The sequence below is a fragment of the Corapipo altera genome, unplaced genomic scaffold, assembly GCF_003945725.1.
Source record: "Corapipo altera isolate COAL_440 unplaced genomic scaffold, ASM394572v1 23b, whole genome shotgun sequence".
In the NCBI taxonomy this organism is placed as follows: Eukaryota; Metazoa; Chordata; class Aves; order Passeriformes; family Pipridae; genus Corapipo; species Corapipo altera.
Genome location: NW_020884885.1, coordinates 15,252,898 through 15,259,129, shown reverse-complemented (window position 1 = coordinate 15,259,129; position 6,232 = coordinate 15,252,898).

Sequence of the window (6,232 nt, the reverse complement as noted above, 5' to 3'; positions counted from 1 at the left end):
AGGATTAAAACGTCACAAAGACAACACTGTTTTCTCTTAGAACAAGAATGGTAAACCTAGGAAATTCAGAATTCAAGTTATTTTCAAAAGAAATCTGACTGTGTCACAGAAATGCAATTAAGAGTGCACAGCTCTTATCCCTAAGGGTCTTACACAAAGCACAGTTCCAAAGCTACACATCTAAGCAGTGCCTCTGTCCCCAGCAAGATCACAGATGTAGAGAAAGGCTACCTCTAGGGACATACTCACAAGGCGCAGTCAGACAGATCATTTTTACCATCAGTGATTAATCACCCCGACTGCACTGGGCACAGGCAGGCACATCTCAGCTTCCTGACAGAATGTAACAACACATCCTAGGGGGAGGGAATACCATCACTGGAAACTTGAGAGCAATTAGGACAGAGAGACCATCACCAGGGCTGAACTTCGTCTTCCATTTCCCTCTCCCAGATTCTTGCCCCCTCTGGCATTTGCAGCGCACAAGCTCTGATGTAACAGGGTAGAGGAACATTATCAGTGACATCACCCATTTCAGAACCAAGGCGGCCGTTGGTTCCCAGCAGTAGGGCCACTCTTGGGTGCTTTGGTGCAGCTCCTGCTGGGAGCACCGTTCTGGGTTCTTGCTGACTGTGAGCTCTGCAGCCATAGCACAAGCTGAGAAGTGGTTTTTTTTCCAGTCTCCAGACCTCTCCCCTCTCTCTGTAGAAGCACCACTTCTGGGGTGGCAGCTGCATCAGGCGTGCAGATCAGCTGCATGGGTGGAAGTGTGACAGTGGAAAAGCCCTTTAAGGAAAGAGCCAAACATGGGGTAGAACATTAAACTTCGAGAGGGAAGGAGGGAGCAGGAAGCAGGAGGACTGCATGACCCAAATATTTCCCATCAGGGAAGCGTACCATTTAACTGAATGCTTGATGCCATTGAAATGGTATCCCTGTGCTCTGCCTGACAGCACTGTGAGAAGGGGTATGTACATATGAACTAATTACTGATCAGTCATAACACCATGCATGTGCACTAAAACATATGTACGCTTTATTATGCAATTTTTACTGACAATGTAATAACTGCCCAGCCTAACAGAGAAGTGTCAGACATGAGCAGGCACGAGAGAGTGACCAGCTCCTCCCTTATCTAACTTGTGTTCTCACTAGCCAACAGCAATCACTTTCTCTTCCTTCCTACCAAACATTCTCTGAAAGTTCTGTAGGTCCTGTCCATCCTGACAGACCTTGTCATTAGAGCAAAGCTGCAATGGCTCAGACCAAAACATCCTGTCATCAGCAGGGTCAGACAGGGAGTTTCTTTAACAATGCATACTTTGAGGGCACACCCATGCCTGGATCCCCAAGCTTGCTCTTGCTTTTTAAGTTGGAAAGTATTATCTGCTGAAGCATTAGCAGTTTGGCATTATGGGAAGGTAATCCCTCCTGGACTGTTTCCTACTGTGACTGGATGGGCCATGGCTAATCTTGGCTCTAGGATATTTTGCACTTGAGCTACAGAAGAGGACTTAATCTCTGGATCTGGAAGTCTTTCCAGATCTTCTGTCTTGGCATTCAGAACAATTCAAGAGATTTTGGTAACCCTGAATTACCCAGCAGTCCTGTCCTAATGTTACACACGGTTTATGCAAACATGAGTACAATCACATCCTATCCATCGCATTTCTATGATTGTCATTCTCTGCCTTAGATCACAGAATCACAGAGTGGTTTGGGTTGAAAGGGACCTTGAAGATCATCTAATTCCAATCCTCCTGCCATAGGCTGGGGCACCTTCCACTAGACCACAGCCCATCCAGCCTGGCCTTGAACACTTCCAGGGATGAGGCACCCACAACTTCTCTGGGCAACCTGTTCCAATATTTCATCACTCTTACACTAAAGCATTTCTTCCTAATATTTAATCTAAACCTACTCTCTTTCAGTTTGAAGCCATTCCCCCTTGTCCTATCACTGCATGCCCTTGTGAAAAGTCCCTCTCAAGCCTTCCTGTAGGCCTCCCTTTCAGTCCTGGAAGGTGCTCCAATGTCTCCCTGGAGCCTTCTCTTCTCCAGGCCAAACGAATCCAGCTCTCTCAGCCTCCAGCCTCAAGGGGCATGGGGTGCTCCAGCTCTCTGATCATCTTTGTGCCCTCCTCTGGACCAGCTCCAGAGATCTCTCTCTGTCCCAGCTCCATGTCTTTCTTGTGCTGAGCACTCCAAAGCTGGATAAAGCATTCCAGGTGGGGTCTCATGAGAGTAGAGGGGGAGAAGCACCTCCCTTGACCTGCTGACTACACATCTTTTGATTTACCTGTTTACCACCAATTCTGTTGTAAAATGTTGCAGCCAAACACAGTAATTACACAGAATCACAGAATATTCTGAGTTGGAAGGGACCCACAAGGATCATCGAATCCAACTCTTAAGTGAATGGGGGCTGAAGCAAAAAAGACTGCAAATCTGTTTATGAAATAGAACTGACTTCTGGTGAGCATCATAAAGCATCAGTGGAAAAATCTATGGTTTGTTGGATCCATTGATAGCTCCACACTTGACTGAAACTCACTACCACAACCAGAAATCTTTGCTAGTTAAGCTAAAATGATTCCTGGGCAACATTGTTTTTCTGGCCCTGTACCTGTTTCATCACTGAGTTACCTGTACCTGTAACTAGGAGTCCTCCAACACCTCAGTTTGTTTCTGTGGCAGGAACTGCTCTGATCAAATTTCATGCAAGGACGAATCCAAATAAAATTACAGTTAAATCAAGTGGAAAGAAGTCATAGATTTCCTTTGTCTGCGGGGAAAAGGAAACAACCCCTATAACTTGCAATAATAAAAATATTTGTAAAATATTTGTAAATAAAGTACGTAAACTCAAGCACGACTGCCACAGAATTTCCTTTGGTGGGCAAAAAAGGAGCTATAACAGGCAAAAAAAGAGCAAATACATAGTTACTGTTGCTGCCAGGAAGTGATGCTGAAGAACAACATTCCACCATAACCTTGTTACCTGAAATCAAGGGTTTAGGAAGGGGTAACAGAGATTATGCAAGGCCATAGGTTTACTTAAGACCCAGCCCAAACAAGAGAATACTCACTGGGGAAGGGGATTAAGGAAGAGGCATGATACTAGCAGATAAATGTAAACTTCAGTGCTTTTGCTTTTAATTTTCAGTAAACCTTATCCTGCACAGCTCCCAAACCTTCAACCTTTCATTCTAAACAGGGCAACCTACCATACAATTATGGGGAGCAAAGGAATTCTGTTTCTGAGCTTATTTTAAAGAAGGTGCACTGGCAGCACTAGGCAAAATGGACAAAAAGGAACCAGAAAAAACCCAGCCCAAAGCAGACGTGAATACATTCCTTGGGTACGTGTAACACACAGGGGCTGGCAGAGTAACTGAATAAAGCCAGTGCACTGTGAACAACAGGGTAACAGTCTTGAACGACTGAGCTTCAGGCAATGCAACACCTGAGCATTCCGAGTACATACAGCAACAACACCTAATGCCCAACAAATATACAGGAGGGAGGGGGGGAGAAAACAACAAAACCAAAACTGGGCATTTGAAATACAGGAGAAAAAAAAAGGTGCTCACAGGACATTCACATTAATCTTGCAGAGAATCCACAACAATTCTATCAGACACAGTTTTTTCAGGTCTGAAACCCTCTGCATGCACACTACGGCGGGAGTTACAGATGGGGCAGAGAAAACCTCGATTGACACAGAGGGGGGACACATTTCATAAAATATTGCAATAGCATCTGAGAGTCACAAGCTTCTGCTGTTTGCAGAAACATTGCTGCTTCTTGATGCAAGCTATTTTCCAGAAATTCCCCAGCGTCCATGGAAACATCCCTGTACATGTGAAGCAGAAAAGGCTTTATTCTTACTCAGCTATATCCAATGAAATTGTCCCTCCTTTCTATATCACTCCAAAGAGACACAGGGAAAGGTTAGACTGCCCTATGCAAAGCACACAGAAATACACTGAGCAATCATCTTTTCTGTCTCTGGGATCAACATGAGTGGTATCCAATAGGATCGCACTGCATGTAATGTATTTTGCATCAGTTTTGCTGTACAGTGTCTATACAAGTTTCTAGATGACCAGTGTTCAGGAGTGCTCCCCCTCTCTTGTGCTCACTGCATTTGATGAGCACTCACAATTGCATAACAGTTTTATGATCGAACAGTATCTGGTTTTGTCTTACAAAGAATCAATGCCTTTGCCCCAACCCCAATAACTCACCACATCACAGATGCAAGTCAGCACACACTTACGCCTGCTACCCAAACATTCAAAAGCTAAATCTGCCCTCAATGACGTATTAGTTCAGTATTCCCTGCACATGCCAGGACACTCCCAAATCCGCAGCCAACCTGCCATTTTCATGGTGGTTGGGATGTTTCCTTTATAGCCCAATAACGTGCCACACATAACACACAATGAGCTGGCAAAGCACATCTACAATACGCTTCCTCCAGTCCTTCAACCTGCTAAAAGGTGTGCTGTGGTCATCTGAAACTTACTCAGTTGTGGCATCTTTTCTTACCCATATCTTGGAAAACGAGAGACACCAAGGCTAGACGGGCTCTCTGTCAGTCAAGTCACTATTAACTCCACAGTGCTTTGCAATCTGGACAGCAAGAAACACGGTCAGGTTTTCAGGTGACACAAACGTTCACCTTCCCCTACAACTAAGGTTAGGGAAACATCAAGATCTGCCAGTTCACCTACAGATGATGAAAGAAAAATGCCTACTTACTGTGTCAGGGGAAGGACAGAAGAAACTGGGGTTGTGGAAGCCCTGCCTACCTTACCAACTTGGAGGAACACATTTAATCAAGGTATCTGTAACACGAACATCTGTGTAGCAGGACACAGCTGTGGACCCATCCACCCTGGAAATGACTTGGAGCTTTTGCTCAGACTCTCCAAGACAAGAAGGTTGTTCAATAAACAAGACCAATCCACAGATCTGATGCCCAAAGAGCTACTTACACTTATTTTCACACCAGACAAAAAGGAAAGCACGTTTCATTAGGGGCTTGGTGAACTGAGTTCAGTGGCCAGGAAAACAGCTTCTACATCTAAGGGGAGGATTAATTTGAAATTTCTTCCCCACCTGTTTTATGATCTGCTCTCATTGCTTGATGCTGGTTTAGCAAGCCCTAAACTTGCTCTCAAGCACACTGGTCAGTAAACACCAGCAATGGTGGGCAATGTTTACTTGCTGCATCATCTCCCTCTCCCTCACATCCCCAGGTGAATTACATTTCTGTAAACCTATTACCTCTGCACTACAACCACCAAGGCTGCCAGATGAATCTGCAAGCAGGAGCAGCAGGGAGACAGAAGGCCGCAAGGAAAACTGCCTGTGGATTGAGCAGGGGAACTGGTATCCCAGAGCATGCTGCAGCAGTGAAGGAAAAGTGAGCAGATGCTCTGTTCAGCTCCTCACAGCTCTCACTGATACAGCCACATGCTTGCAGGGCACAGCATCCCGTGAAAACACCTGGGAATTCTTGAGGAAAGAGCTATACTACTGTCATTTGTCATCAACTGTTTCCTAGTACACTTCCTACTACAAAGCAAGCCCTTAATAACACAGCTATCTTTCCTTTAACCCAACATTTAATAACCCATTTTATATGATACTGGACATTTAAAGATCCCAGAAGATGATCCACCACAGCTGTCAGCGTACTCACCAAAGCTTTTGTGTCTTCCCTGAACCAAATGCCCAGGTCTGACTGGAGAGACTGTACATTGCAGACAGACAGACAGACACACTCATGTTTTAAAAAAATACACACCCTGTGCATGAGACACGGTGACCTGACCTTAAGCAGACTGTTACAAGTTACAAAGTTACAAGTACTGGGTTTAATTCTACACTTAATTCTCTCCAGGGATGTTCTCCAGTTCACCACTGGGTAGCACAGTGGCCATGCAACTCAAGCTCTTGCTCTTTCGGGCAGACACGATAATCCTGTGCAGCCAACAGTGGACTTAACCAATCCAACACCAACTGTTTTAAGATGAAACTTCTGTTTCTACACCCCCAGATACAGAAACTCTAAACCTTAATCCCTGGCTGCGTAGAAACACAAATACCACAGACTGAAGCGATACACAGTTATGTCAACTATGATGTTTTAGACCTGCTTCAAAGAAATGACTTACAAACGAGCTGATTTATACATACAAACAAGTCCATTGTGCCCAGAG